At 36.3% G+C, this 16,589-nt stretch overlaps 1 protein-coding gene across 1 annotated transcript in view; it reads right to left on the bottom strand.

The window, feature by feature from the left end:
• Positions 1-10,681: 10,681 nt before the first annotated feature.
• Positions 10,682-16,589, bottom strand: part of PRR16 (proline rich 16) — a 678,958-nt gene continuing 673,050 nt past the window's right edge. Inside the window, exon 4 of the mRNA XM_073676917.1 lies at positions 10,682-14,820. The gene's annotated coding sequence lies outside the window, so the exon portion shown is untranslated. The remainder of the gene's footprint in view (positions 14,821-16,589) is intronic.

Raw genomic sequence — 16,589 nt, forward strand, 5'->3', positions numbered from 1 at the left:
TGGTGACAAGAAACTGATTTAAACCCCCCAAGAGTGATCGTCGCGAGAGCTGCATGTGTGTGATAATAACTTATATTACTACGGTCTGCATTTCCTGCTTGAATTGACACTAGTGATGTAGCACTCAGCTTTCTCTATAAGTAGAATAGAGCCGGCTGCCAAGTGCTACGCCACTAGAGTCAATTCAAGCAGGACATGACTGCTGAAGAACGGTACTAATATCATTTATTATTCCATACATACAACTCTCACGGAGTTCACTCTTGGGGGTTTTAAATCAGCTTCTTACCACCACAAGAGCTACTTTTTTAGCCCTCAAGAGTGAAATATGCCTGGCAGAGGTCCTTTCAATAAATTATTTATTTAAAAAAAGTGAAATAAAAAAGGATAACCCCCTCATATATTCAATCCCATGTAACCTCATAAATACAGTCCCATGTATATGAGCACATGATTATCAGCATCATATACTGTGGTGATGTGCACTGTACAGCGCCACAGTATATGGTGCTGATTATTATGTGGCTCATATACTGCAATATAAAGGGGTACAATGAGAAGTACTATGGCCATGAGGCCAGAGTACAAGTGCCAGCTCATATACTCAGCATATGAGCTGGTACTTGTAGTACTCCAGCCTCATGACTATAGTATTTCTCATTTTACATTTCTCATTGTTATATGCAGTATACTGCTGGAGTACTAAAAGTACCAGCTCATATGCTGAGTATTCTGCCAACAGTTCATATACTCAGGCAAAAGCTCATATAGTCAGCATTATTGGCGGGCATTACCTTGGCGGAGGGCAAATGCGAGAGTCTCTCCGCTCTCAGGCCTCGGTGACGTCATTAAGTCGCGCGAGGTTCAAAGCTTGCGCATGTGTTATTGCACACGTCTCCTACATTGTAAGAAGGCGTGACTGCGCATCGAGCGCATTGCCGGGAAACAAAACACAGGGGGCACCATAGTTTGGGGAACTTTCCCCGCAGCACACCCGACCATGTGTCGCGGCACACTAGTGTGCCGCGGAACACTGGTTGAAAATCACTGCTCTACAGTATCAGGAAAAGTCAAGGTGATGCAGCAAAAATGGACTCCGCTTTTAGGATGACTGTTGATTGGTATTTTTAGGGAGGGAAGGACACAATAATTATGGATCAACCCTTTCTTATAGTATCCACTCTCAGATATTTGTTTTACCTTCACTGGTTATAATAAATTAAAAAATCTCACCCTTTATTTTTGTTTTTAATTATTTATTTAATAAATAATTCAATAAATAAATAATTTCTTCTCAAATGTGTTGCTTGCACAGTACATTGTCTGTGACCTGCACCACCAGACTTTGGTTTTACATTGCTTTTCAGTAGGAGCAGCTCACAACTGAGGAGGCAGTGGTGACAACATGGCGAGTAGGAATGGGGACACATAAATTCATAACACAGAAACAAACAATGTAGCTTACACTGATAATGCTTGATAAGACCATATGTACTATAGTTCCAAATGTTGCTTGAATATGAAATGCTTATAGACAGTGGAATAACTTAAAGCTTGTGGGCCAAAATGCAAGAGCTCCAATGGGGCCCCCAGATATCATAGGTCTTTAATAGTAATAGTCTTTTCATATCGACAAGAGAGACCTTTTGGGCCTCCAAAGCTCCAGGGCACAGGTGCGATTGCAACCCCTGCACCAATTATAATTACACCCCAGCATCTCCTTAACCAACAGCAACTTTATAAAAAAGGCCTGGGAATGTGGAAATGTTTTCATTGCCATCTTTTTCATTCAGTGTGTTAGTTCTGTGCAGTGTGCACTTCTTCTATCTTACTAGACTGAGGTCATTTAAACCCCATCTCCCTTTCTCCTTTATATATACGATCAAGTGCATTCAAATTTATCCCCTTAAAGACCGAGCCACTTTGCACGTTAATGACCAAGGATCATTTTCCAAATTTGCTATTGTCACTTTATATCGTAATAACTTTGGAACACTTAAAGAAATCCCAGTGATTCTGAGAATGTTTTTACATGACATGTTGTACTTCATGTTAGTGGTAAATTTTGGTCAATATGATTAGCATCTATTTATGAAAATATTGAAAAATGTACAAAAAATTAGAAAATTTCACAATTTTCAAAATTGAATTTTTATGCCCTAAATCAAATAGTTATATCAGACAAAATAGTTAATGCATAATATTTACCATATGTCTACTTTACATGTGCATAATTTTTGAAGCGTAATTTTTTTTTGTTAGGAAGTTGGAAGGGTTAAAAAAGCTGATCAGCAATTTCAAATTTTTCCAGCAAAATTTCCAAAACTGTTTTTTTGTAGGGGCCTTATCCAATTTGAAGTTACTTTGAGGGGCATAATTGACAGAAAATACCTAAAAATGACACTATTCTAAAAAATGTCACCTCTCTAAAGTGCTCAAAACCACTTTCAAGAAGCTTATTAAGCCTACAGGTTCTTCACAGGAATTAAAGGAATGTGGAAGGAAAAATTAAACATTTTTTCACAAAAATGTTACTTAAGCCATAATTTTTTTATTTTCACAAGGGTTACAAGAGAAAATGGACCTCAAAATTTGTTGTGCACCCATATCCATATGTGGGGGAAAACTACTGTTTGGGTGTACGGCAGGGCTCAGAATGGAAGGAGTTTAACTTTTTGAACATAAAATTGTTTGGAATCGAGAGCAGACACCATGCCGCATTTGAAGAGCCCCTGATATGCCTAAACAGTGGAAACCCCTCACAAATGACCTCATTTTGAAAACTATACCCCTCAAGAAATTTATCTAAATGTGTGGTGAGCACCTTGAGCCCCTAAGTGCTTCACAGTATTTTATAATGTTGAGACGTGAAAATACAACATGAAATTTTTCCCACAAAAATGTTGTTTTAGCCCCAGATTTTTTATTTTCACAAGGGTAACAGGAGCAACTGGACCCCAAAATTTGTTGTGAAATTTCTCCTGAGTACACTGGTTCCCTCTATGTGGTGGAAAACTAATGTTTGGGCATACGGAAGGACTTGGAAAGGAAGGAACGCTATTTGACTTTTGGAGGGCAAAACTGGCTGCAAAAGATAGCGGAAGCCATGTCGCTATTGCAGAGCCGCTGATGTGTCTAAGCAGTGGATACTCCACAAGGGACTCCATTTTGAAAACTAACATCGCTCAAGGAACTTATCTAGAGGTGTACTGAGTACTTTGAACCCCCAGGTTCTTCACAGAATTTTATAACGTTAAGCCGTGAAAATGAAAAAATATATTTTTCCCACAAAAATGTTGCTTCAGCCCCAAATATGTCATTTTCAAAAGAGTAACATGAGAAAATGGTCCATACAATTTGTTGTGCAATTTCTCCTGAGTACGCTGATACCCCATATGTGGGGAAAAATTACAATTTGGGTGCACGGAGGGCTCAGAAAGGAAAGGAAGGAGCACTATTTGATATTTGGAGTGCAAAATTGTCTGGAATAGATATCGCCATGTCATATTTGCAGAGCCCCTGATGTGCCTAAACAGTGGAAACCCTCACAAGTGACCCCATTTGTAAACTATACCGCAGAAGGAATTTATCTAGAGGTGTGGTCAGCATCTTGAACTCACAGGTGCTTTGCGTAATTTTAAAACATTGGACCGTGAAAATTAAAAATTATTTTTTTTCCCCAGAAATGTTGTTTTAGCCCAAATTTTTCATTTTTCACAAGGGGAACAGAAAAAAATGGACCCTAAAATTTGTTCCACAACATTTTCTGGGTATGAAAGTGCCTCGTATGTGGTCAAAAACAATTTTTTAGGCACAGCACAAAGCTCAGAAGGGAAGGAGCACCATATCTGAGTGCAGAGTTGCATGGAATAGTTTGAGGGTGCCATGTCACATTGGCAAAGCCTCTGAGGTGTAAGGACATCAGTACCCCCATAAGTGACCCCATTTTATAAACTACATCTCTTAATGAAATCATCTAGGGGTGCAGTGATCATATTGACACTATGGGTGTGTCACAAAATTGTATATCATTGAGCGGTGAAGAAAATTTTTTTTTTTTACCACTATAAAGTTGTCTTAGCCCCAGGTTTTACATATTCACAAGACAAAATGGGTAAAAATCACCCCATAATTGTTACACTATTTCTCGTGAAAGTGGCAACACTCCTTGTGTGGCTGTACAGTACTGTTTGGCCACACGGCAAGACTCAGAAGGGAAGAAGCGCTATTTGACTCTTGGAGAACAAATTTTCATAGAATACTTTCCGGACTCCATATATAGAGCCCCTAAGGGTCAGAAAAGCTGAATCCCCCCTCAATTAACCCCAATTTGGAAATTACACCCCTCTGCAAATTTATCTACAGGTGTAGTGATGATTTTTTAATCTATCGGTGTTTTCTAGCAACGAGCAGCAGCTAAATGAAAATTCAAAATCTGCCAGTGTAGTGCCCAATACATTGTAGTGCCCGTACGTTGTAGTGCCCAATAGATTGTACCCTGCTTGTGCTTCTGGAGACACGCATCTGTAAATTAAGTGTGCTCCCCTCACTACCGTAATTCCAAAGATGTGGATGCTAACTGCAGTTTAGGCACACTGAGGTTCTCAAGAGGAGGAGGCATTTAGATTTGGGAGAGCAGATTTACCTGGATTTCTTTCGGTGGGAGCCACGTCACTTTTCCAGAGCTTTTGTGCTACCAGTAATGTGGACACGCCCTATATTTCTGTTAATAGATGACAAGCCTGAGTGGGGACTTGTTTTTTGTGGGTTGAGTAGAAGCTTTTATTGGTGGCATTTTGGGGTACAGGATATTTTGGATCAGTTCACAATTATCCTATGCTCTACGCTGAGCACTTACATCCGGGTTTCCTACTAAACCTTTAAAATACATGATTCATATGAAACCCCCTAGGAATCCATTCACATATGAGGCAACAGCGTTAATATATACTCCGTTTGGCTTTTGTTTGGAGAAATCCGGCTTTACAGTGATGCATGCCTAAAAAGACGAACATCACCGGATCATAGGCCAAACGGCGTCCACAGTGCCTCCATCTGTCTCATTATAGGGCATCTCCAATTGGAGTTCTGAATCACGTATTTCAGAGATTTATATGGAAACCCCAGTGAAAGTGCTCTGTGTAGAGTGCAAGATAAATGTGCCCCGAGCCTTAGTGGGAAGCAGAATAAACAAATCAACAGTAAATGAAGAATTGGTTTTATTTATTTTTTACGCCATTCCTCATGCAGTATTAGTGATTAGACTACTTTGCATCAGTGCTATTACTGCAATACCAGATTTATAGTGTTTTTTTATTTATGGTTGCTGTCATGCTATAAGATGCTTTTTTTGCAAAATAAAGTTTTTGCATTGCCATATTTTGAGAGCTATAATTTTTCCATATTTCTGTCAACAGAGTCATGTTAGGGCTTATTTTTTGCGGGACAAGTTGACATTTTTATTGCTATCATTTTCAGGCACACATCATTTTTTGATTGTTTTCCATTCTGATTTTTGGGAATGAACAAAAACCAGCAACTCAGAGAATGATTTTTAGGTTTGTTTTTTTATATGCCGTTCACCGTGAGTTAAAAGTGATTTGATTTATTCTTTGGGTCAGTACGATTACAGTGATACCAAATTTAAATCATTTTCTTTATGTTTTGTCGCTTATACACAATAAAAATAATTTTATAGAAAAAACATTATTTTTGCATGAAGAAAAAAGAGGAGAAGGAGGCAGCTCACCTATGCTTCTCGGCATTTCTGGAGCACCGAATCTCAAGGGACCGCTTGCAAACAGAGATTAGAAAACTATTCCAGCTTCCATTGTGGATAAAAAAAGGTTTTTATTTAAGTAATGGCAGTTTCCATATAAAATATTTAGTCATAGCAACGCGTTTCGAACGCAATATGCGTCCTTTGTCCAAGCCCTTTTTTTATCCACATTATTTTTGCATCGCTTTATTCTGAGAGCTATAACTTTTTTATTTTTCCACTCATGGAGCTGTATGGTGGCTTGATTTTTGCAGAACAATATGACGTTTTCAGCTATACCATTTCAATTTACATTCGTCTTTTTGATCGCATGTTATTACATTTTTTTCCAGCAGTATGATATAAAACCATAGTTTTTTGCCACTTTTTTTTGTTATTATTATTATTTATGGCATTCACTGTAGGGGTTAACTAGTGTGATATTTTAATAGATTGGGTCCTTCTGGACATGGCAATACCAAATATGTTTACTTTTTTTGTGCATTGCAATGAACCAGCACTGCAACACATGAAACCTGTTTGATTACACAGCCAGATTGCCTCTTACACCCTACCTATGGCAGAGATCCTGACCCCACAGTCCCTAGTCGTTCCTGCGTGAGCTGATATAGCCCTAACCACTGACTAGATAATGGCAGCTCGGACCTATGCTGTCTGAATTACCGTCGAGCATAGGAAAGCAGAGGGAAAATTATCTACAGAAGGGAAAGTGTGCTGAAATAGAAAGAGATCCCAGAGTGAGTAAAACAAATCACAAAATTCAAAATAAAGGATTAAGTACGTATTGTTAGAGAATATGCAGCTTACTCCCTAAAAAGAAACAAAAGATACATGCAGGGTAAAGAACATAAATAGAATAGAGATAAACCTTAGCTGGTCTTTCACTGACTGGCTTAAACTACAGCAATATGGCTGGACATCTAGAATATAGGTGTAGCTGCTGTGACTCAGCGGACAGAGAAGCTGACCACAAAGAAAAGACTCAAGGGTTCAAACCCAGATGCATGACAATGTGTCTGTGAGCTGTTTAGGTCAGTATTATGCTGCATTCACACATAAGTGTATGCAACTGCAAAGCATTTTTCATAAAAATTACAACTTGCACATCTGTTTCAATGCATGTACAAAAGGACAAAGGATTTTTTGTGTTTGTTTTTTTCCCCACAAAGGGTGACCCTTCATACAATTATAATTCAGTTCTTAGTGTACCCCTAATGTTTATGCTCCATTATATATGAAACCAAAGAGCTTTCACAAATCATGTTGGACATATTTATGTTCTCTTTTAGTTACTGTAGTTATCCAGGCTTCATTCACATCTGTATTTATTAATTTTTGTTCTACTTTTACATAGACCTAAACAATAGAAAAGGATAAAGGGACTGGTAATACATCTTAAGGGGAAAATTGGACATGTGTACGTACAAGAAATGGTATAAACCAAAACCAAAGACATTTAAATTGATAACATTTTTATTTAAAAATGATTAAAATAATGACATGATTTTAAATTTAAGGGAATTCTTCTGAGAAGCGTCTAGTGAAATGTGCATTTGGTATGGCCAGCATCTGGGCTGAGTGTGCATATCTTTTTGCATTTAATTTTGTGAGGTTCGAGGCTTGAACAACTGATTATCTTTTTTGTGGTAAGTTTACTCCATAGCTACATATTTCTTTTTAGCACCAGACAAGTTAAAGCAGATGGCAACATATAGATAAATTTGTCTAAAGCATTACATTAAATATGAGTGAGGATAAGTTGTTAGTCTTTCTTGGCATGACAATGTCCATTAAAAAATGAAAGAATCCAATAAAAATTATAAAGTAAAAACAATTTATTATTAATGAAAAAGTTAAAATTTCATTTTATTCCAAAATAATTATAAAATTACACATATATGAAATGGTGTTTTGCTTTAATTTTACAATATATTTGCTCATATTTTCGGGCCAGCAAACCTTCATGAGTTTCCAATATTTAAGACATGACATTCACATTTTGTATTTCAATAACTACCACAAAATAAAATGAATAAATCATATACATTTGAGTATCTTCTGAGAGTTTTCTTGCCACTTTTAAGCAACTTGTGGGCAATTTAATTTTTTCCTCAATTTGCATGTTGCCTTTTAGTGACTTGTGTACAAGTCAATTGCGTGTAATTGTGTGCAATATTTTTTATATTTCCTATAAATTTTATCCTGCAACAGTTGCATAAGTCTCATGAAAGTTTCTTGTACATGCTTCTCAATTTATGAACTACAAATGTTTAATTGTCTCATTATTTTCAGAGCTCCACTGCAATTTTTTACATGTAATCCTCTATGGTAGCAGTAAGTAGGCAGAAGGCATTTAATTGTTTTGATACAATCATCACACAAAATTCAATAATATTGGAATTTTGACACTGTAATATTGCAGATGCATGGCTTTGCATGTTCATGAAAAATGCAACTGGACTACACAAAAAGACAGTCTGAAGGAATAAAATGAGCAGTGCTGGAGTGTCATGTTCATGCAACTTATATTAAAGGGAGCATTAACTCCATTTGCAGCCAAAATAAAACAGACAACACTGTTCATATTTTTCTCATTTAATAAATTGTTGAAAATGATAATAACTAGGGATGAGTGGACCCATGGAAGTTTGGGTTCAGGTACTCGACTCAAACTTTATTGCAAAGTTGGGTTTGGGTACCAGAACTGCACCCAAACTTGAACCAGAGCCCAAACCCCATTGAAACAATAGGGACCCGAAGTTTTGAGCTCTTAAATATTCTCTCTCTCTCTTCAATGGACTTCCCCCAGAACTCCGAACATTGCAACAGACTTCTGGGAGAAGTCCTTGTTCGGCGTTTAGCACCGGACACTAAATGTATGGTACGAACCACAAACTTTTAAGTTTGGGTTTGCTCATCTCTTATGATAACATTATTGAAGAATATTTGGGTAAATTAATGGTCATATAAACTTTTGTGGAGCAGCAGGTATAATATAAGGTGCCATGTTAAAGACACACTCTATAGGAACATAAAGCACGGCATGTGAATGCAACTTTCATAAGATTTTATTGTAACTGTTGCATGATAAATAATATTGAAAACATGAGGTAGAAAAATTTCATATTGTTGGAGCTTGTAAAATGTAAGTTAGTGTCAAGAAGCAAAAAAAGTTTAATTGCTCATAAACTGGTTAATATTTTAAGATCTCCAGTGGACACATGTTTGTTAAAATGTTAGGTTTTTGTCATGTAAAAACATCATACCAAGAATTATTTCAGAACTTTTTCCACTTTTAATATAAAAATCTTTACAAATCCATTATGAAAAAAATAATAATGTGGTTGTCATCAAGTCATCAAGAAGTAACTTAAATTTGGCACAATCGTCATTATCTAGAACTAGATGTCCCTCAAACTTTGATGAAAAGACAAGAAGAAAATTAGTCCAGGAGGCTGCCAAGAGGCCAAAAGCAAAATGTACGGGAAAATAGGAATTTTTGGCAAGTACTAGCTGTGTACTGCATGTGACAGCAATCTTCTGTATTCTTCTTATGTCTACCCTGATGGGTGGCAAAATGGGAGACTTTTCTTGCAAAAAAAAAATCCAAGTCAGCTATGTTTTGCCAACGCCTGGCAATAACATGTGGGAAAATGTCTTATAGTCTGATGAGACCACAGTTGAAATTTTTGGCCAGCAAAGTGTTACCAAAAGAACACCATACCCACAATGAAACATGGTGGAGGCAGCATTAAGCTTTGGGGCTTTTTTGGCAGCTGGAACTGAGGCTTAAGTCAAGATGAGAATAATTATGAACATTTCCAAATATCTGTTCATTTTGCAACAAAACCTTTAGGACTGTGCTTAAAAGCTGAAAATGAAGAGGAATTTCAACTTGCAACATGACAATGACCCTAAGAATATCCCCAAATAAAAAAAAGAATGACTTCACCAAAAGAAGATCAAAGTTTTGGAATGACCTGAAAAGGGCTGTATACAAAAGATGCCCTTGCAATCTGACAGATTTGGAGCTCTACTGCAAGGAAGAGTGGACAAAAATTGTCAATTCTAGATGAGCCATGCTGATTGACTCTTAGCTAAAATGACTGAATACTATGAAAAATTCAAAGGTACTTCAACAAAGTATTAGTTTAAGGGTGTATACAGGGTGGGCCATTTATATGGATACACCTAAATAAAATGGAAATGGTTGGTGATATCAACTTCTTGTTTGTGGCACATTAGTCTATGGGAGGGTGAAAACTTTTCCAGATGGGTGGTGACCATGGCAGCTATTTTGAAGTTGGCCATTTTGGATCCAACTTTATTTTTTTCAAAGGGAAGAGGGTCATGTGACACATCTAACTTATTGAGACTTTTATAAGAAAAACAATGTTGTGCTTGGTTTTAACGTAACTTTATTCTTTCATGAGTTATTTACAAGTTTATGACACTATTTATAAAATGTGTTCAAAGTGCTTCCCATTGTGCTGGATTGTCAATGCAACCCTCTTCTCCCACTGTTGACACACTGATAGCAACACCGCAGAAGAAATGCTAGCACAGACTTCCAGTATCCGTTGTTTCAGATGCTGCATATCTCGTATCTTCACAGCATAGACAATTGCCTTCAGATGACCCCAAAGATAAAAGTCTAAGGGGGTCAGATCGGGAGATCTTGGTGGCCATTCAACTGGCCCATGATGACCAATCCACTTTCCAGGAAACTGTTCATGTAGGAATGCTCGGACCTGACACCCTTAATGTAGTGGTGCACCATCTTGTTGGAAAAACTCAGGCAACGTGCCATCTTCAGTGCATAAAGAGGGCAACACATCATCATGTAGCAATTTCAGATATGTAATGGCATTGAGGTTTCCATTGATGAAGAATGACCCCACTATGCCACACCATACCATCAATTTTTGTGTTCCAACAGTCTTGGAGGGATCTATCCACTGTTAGTTAGTGTCAGACCAATAGCGGTGGATTTGTTAACTTCACCATTCACAAAAAGTTTGCCTCATCACTGAACATAATGTTCTGTGTAAACTGAGGGTCCTGTTCCAATTTTTGTTTTGCCCATTCTGCAAATTCAGTGTGCCGATCTGGGTCATCCTCATTGAGATGCTGCAGCAGCTGGATTTTGTAAGGGTGCCATTTGTGAGCAGCTAATATCCGCCGAAGGGATGTTCGACTGATGCCACTCTCCAGTGACATGCGGCAAGTGCTGCGCTGTGGGCTCTTGCTGAATGAAGCTAGGACAGCCACTGATGTTTCTTCATTAGTGACAGTTTTCTTGCATCCACATTTTGGCAAATCCAACACTGAACCTGTTTCACGAAATTTGGCAAGCAGTTTGTTAACTGTAGCATGGGAGATGGGTGGTCTCGTAGGGTGTCTTGCATTGAAATCTGCTGCAATGACCCGCGTACTGCTTTCACTAAACATCAACACAATTTCTATCCGCTCCTCACGTGTTAACCTCTGCGACATGTCAATGGCTGTAAACAAAGAGAAACTTGTATATAATTCATGAAAGAATAAAATTATGTTAAAACCAAACACACCTTTGTTTTTCTTATGAAATTCTCAATAAGTTTGATGTGTCACATGGCCCTCTTCCCATTGAAAAACTAAAGTTGGATCCAAAATGGCTGCCTTCAAAATGGCCACCATGGTCACCACCCATCTGGAAAAGTTTTCCCCCTCCCATATACTAATGTGCCACAAACAGGAAGTTGATATCACCAACCATTCCCATTTTAATTAGGTGTATCCATATAAATGGCCCACCCTGTATATGTATGCAGCTACATCATTTTAATTTTTTTTATTTTTCCACCCAAAAAGATTTAGTTTGTTTTCTAATTAAATTGTGCAAGTAGGTGACATTAATGGTGGAAAAAAATCTGCAAAGATTCTTATTGGTATGATTTTGTTTACATGAAAAAAATAGCATTTTAATGGGAAGTCTAGACTTTTTATAGCCACTGGATGTAATAGGAACCCTACAGTAAATACATTGGTAATGCATTTTTACATTACCACTGCTGTAGTTTCATTTCTCGTTCACATCTATTACGCGAAGAGGACAGTATGATGTTATGCCTAACACACAATACTAAACCAAAAAGCCATAAGGTTATTGAATTCACAAAAGCATGAGAATGTTAAACAATTTTACTGCAGCAAAACCACATATATAGCAAATAAATAATAGTTTATGCATTATGACATGCAAGATAAAATCAAAGATTAAACAGGATGAATAACAAAAGTAAATGACAAAATTAACTGTGTCTTTTCTTTAGAACATGATCATACAATAAGATGATGTACATGTAATTGTTTTCAATTCCGGTAAGTTAAAATAAATTTTAGGACACAAAATGTTGATTTACTAAATTGTATACATCAATATTTTTATGTTTAAAGTGTGCCTTCAATGCAAAATAAAAACTTTACAGGGCTCAAAGATCCTTACATGCAATACTCTTGGAAAATCATTCTCTTCAGAACTCGGCTATTTCTTCTGCAGACCTTTACTTGTGTCTAGTTTTCCATCAGGAACATGTTATCATTGTCTGTAGTGTCCCAGATACGCTGAAACATTCTTCTCACTATTGGTCATTTTCAGTCACTATCATTACAAGCTTGCTAATTCAGATTACATTTGCCACTTATCATTCCTCCCCTTCTATCTATTTCCCTGCTTATGTCATATGCAAATTCTCTTCAGTGAGGAAGAGGACTAGAACTCTAGAGACACCTATTGGAAGCAGCAATCCTAAAAGTCAATATCGACTCTTTAACATGCCTTGCAATAGGACTTGCAAACCAGAATATCAATTTTCAGACACAATGTTTTGGGTGTTGCCCCTATCAAAATATGAGACCTGATTTGGCTAGGTGAGGGGCTCTGGACTGGGGTCTAAGGGGTTTATTTAATTTCCAAGAGGAGCATGTATGGCTTAAAAGTCTCCTCACTCTGACATGCCAGGCTTGGTTTGTCACTCTCCGCAAGAACAAACATTACCCCTTAGATTCCAGGCTTAGCCTCTCACTCTGCCAAATCAGATCTCATACTTTGCACTGATGATGGATCACACCCCGAAAAACCGAGTCTTAAAATTGAGATTCTGGCTTGACTTCTATTCTAAATCATATTGCAAGTCTCATTAAAGAGTCAATATTGACTTTTAGGATCACTGCTTTCAATAGGTGGCGCTAGAGTTCTAGTCCTCTTATATACCTCCATATCTAGCTAGCTATCTCACTTGTTCACATGATCTCTTTACTGCTTCAGCTGACAACAGCAGGGAGAAAGTAAAGGGCTTAGGTAATTTTTACTGTGCTCTTTGAAATTAATGGAGTCAGTAGCCTGCAGATAAACTAAGTAACTAATCACAGAGCACAGTATTTTTAGTTTTAGATTAGAAAACTGAAGTGCATATCCTAAGAGGTTTTCATTAAACATCATGGCATAATACATCTCTGAAGATGAGAAATAGATGCGAGATGACAGAGTGATGGTCTATAAAGCACAAAAGTTGTATAACTGTATTTTTATTATTTTGAAGTTTTGGGCATATCTCAGGTAAATGTATAAACTTTCAGTGTTAGCAGAAGGATTCCACACAAAAATAATCCCCAATATTCCAAATGTATTTTTATTTGGGAGATATTAGATATATTGGATTTAACTAAAAACTTTTTCAAACACTCATACAATAGTCTTCATCTATGCCTGCACTCTTAAACCCATCATATACTGAATATCAAAATATTTTTTACTGAATCTGTTTAGTGAAAAATATTATTTTTTTAATTTATACATTTATGCATGTAGAAATATACTATATAAGTGTACATAATAATTTTACAATATGGTACATACTATTTATATTAAAGCTTTCAGCCTGAAATTGAAATGACCTGCAATGGCAATATATTTTCCCGCTACATTAAAAATAATCTATGTTTCCTAACATTATAAAATAAGCTAAATAAATTACAGTTATGCGATAAACTGTTTTTATTTTCATCGAAATGTAATGAAAAGAAAAACAAAATATTGTAAATGCTTGATATCCTCTCTCATGAGATGTAATGGATATCCTCCAGATGCTGGTATTCATGTGAAACAAATATTTATCCTTGGCAAATTTATTTTATAAAATATTTCAAAAAGTAAATTCAAAAACATATAACATAAAATGAGACAGGTCAACAATTCTGAACATATTGGGTGAACAAGAACAATTGGTTCAAAGGCTAATTTGGCAGTATCACATCTCAATGAATAATCCTGGGAAAGGTTTGTGATTGCTACATGTAGGCAATAAAACCAGTATTTGGGGGTTAGATGAATCAATGAAAAGAACACATTTCCATTTATCTTGCAAGCCCCACAAATATGTACTATGATATTGTCTTTAGATGCTCTGTCCATCTGTGCAAATGATGGTACATATCATTACCCTGAATGGAACTGACAGTGCAGATTTATGACGTGCATTGAATTCAATCCACAACTGTTGAAATACAGCTGTTAATTCAGAGAAAAAGATATATCTCTGTCCCATTGTCAACTGTGTCTTCATCTATGGCTTTAAAAAATACAGGAGAGAAAATTTCTTCAACTGTAGTTAAAAGCGTCCAGATCTTTATGGAACCTATCAATAATACTGTTTGCTTTTGTCCGGAAACATTGGGGTTCAGTGACACCGGATCTTCTAGATTTTCAATTGACCTTCCATTTCATGTTCTCAGAAGAAGGTGCAGCTGCAGTTCACTTAGTTTTACATTTCTTTCCTTGGCGAACATTAGTACAGGCTGTAAATTATTTATTTAGGGCAACGGGTAAAAAAGCAAACAGTTTTTATTGAGGAAATCTCCATTCATTGTGCTGTGCTAAGGAAGAGTCTCTTGTCATGTATATCCATTGTTTCAGCCTGCAGCCGTCACAATGAAAAATGTAAATCTAAGAAACCTGTGGAGGAGCTGCTTTTTTTAGGTGTTCTTCTTGCCTCTAGGACCTGAAATAGAGAAAAATACTGGGTAACATTTTTATAATAAAGATTTAATAAACCACCCCATCATCATTCAGTGTTACATGAAAATAAATACAAAATACTGAGTTGCTTCAAAGAGTTATACAAGAGCCTAAAGATGATAGTAATAAAAGAAACAATAATAATGGATATGCTATGCTATTAGCAGAATACACAGTGAAATTTTAAACAGTGGATAAGGGCAACGTAAAGGTCATTCTTTGTACCCTATATTGAAAAGTTATGGAATTTTTCAATATCTTTTTATCAATTGCTCACAGTTTTTAAGATCTTTCACAGTCACTTAACAGGAACTTTAATTGTTTACTTCCAGTGGATAAAATTATTTCTGAAATTGATGTTGATCACATTTGGCTCATTACAAGACATAGTACAAATAACTAGACAATAAGAGTAATTACACATGGGAAAGAAGTACAATGGATATAATCTGCAGATTTGAGAAGGTAAAATTTGTTAGAAGGACAAAAGAAAAAACAATGGTGGCACTACCACCACACTCAGTTGCAAGGAAAAAATAGGATCAAACTAAAAATATCCAAATTATAATAGCTATGTCCTGCTCAAATGATATTTGTAAAAGATCATGAAAATTCAGAGAAAATTCAGAGAAGCAAGAGAAGCGGCACTCACCAATGGCAATTTCAGTAAAATGCACTTTATTTCTGTCACAAAATTGCTGACAGAGACATCAGTGAAATGAGCAAGCTATGGAAATTTCTACAGATATCACCCTTTACAACACAACAGAGATGAAATCTACAGCAAAATCCATGGTTGATGTGATCCTGAAAAATCACATGTGAATCTGTCTTTCTACCCTAGGGTAATATTAAACATGACAGAATAAATGTTAGTTTTGATGAAGATTCACTACAGATATCACTCTTATACTTTGAAGAAATTTAATCTGAAGTTACAGTCCATGGAATATGAAAATCTGCACCCAAGTGCTGAAACTGTAAAATATACTTTTAACCATTTGTGCTATATATGAAATATACATTATATTAATCATTATAGACTAATCATTATTTGCTACTCCAATTCTTTACCCAGGGTATAAAATGAGAACCTCTAACTCTATTAAAAAGAAATTGGCACGGGTGCGTCAGGTGTGACAGACAGTCGTTCTGTATCCAACTGTAGAAGGTCATTGCGCTTGTCTCTGCAGGCACCTTCTTGATCTTTTCATCTCTGAAATTTTAGAACGTCAACAATTACTGTATCTTATTGTTGCAACTGTTATCAACTCTGACATTATATTCATATTTTCTAAACCAATATAAAGGGGCAACTGCTTTTTTAAGGTCCATGTAAATGGGCTGCTAACATGTTTCTACAGCCAAATTGGTTCAGAGATGAAAACAGTTGAACTTAAATTATTTTGTGGCGCTGAAACTGAATATGATGCTTAAATTTGCTGATTGACTCTAATTTTCAAGATCCAGAGGAGGTTGTAATTACTAATGACACCTTTCATACAGGCTTATAGAAAAATTGCGTCTTTATAATTTCATTATTATGATTGCGTTGTTAGTAGGTAGTCTATTACATTATCTATTTAGTTTATTGAGCCTTAAGTATTATATCATCTTAGGGTGACCAATCAAAAAACATCAACTCAGCTCCGATGACGTAACCCTAATTACAGTTGCATCACCTACATTTATAAATGCTCTTTGTGTAAGGTATATCGTTTTAGGATTTCATAGCTTAGTTTCTTAGCATAT

This window comes from Phyllobates terribilis, unplaced genomic scaffold, assembly GCF_046119375.1.
Source record: "Phyllobates terribilis strain yellow unplaced genomic scaffold, ASM4611937v1 Scaffold_1__5_contigs__length_1240528914, whole genome shotgun sequence".
Classification (NCBI taxonomy): Eukaryota; Metazoa; Chordata; class Amphibia; order Anura; family Dendrobatidae; genus Phyllobates; species Phyllobates terribilis.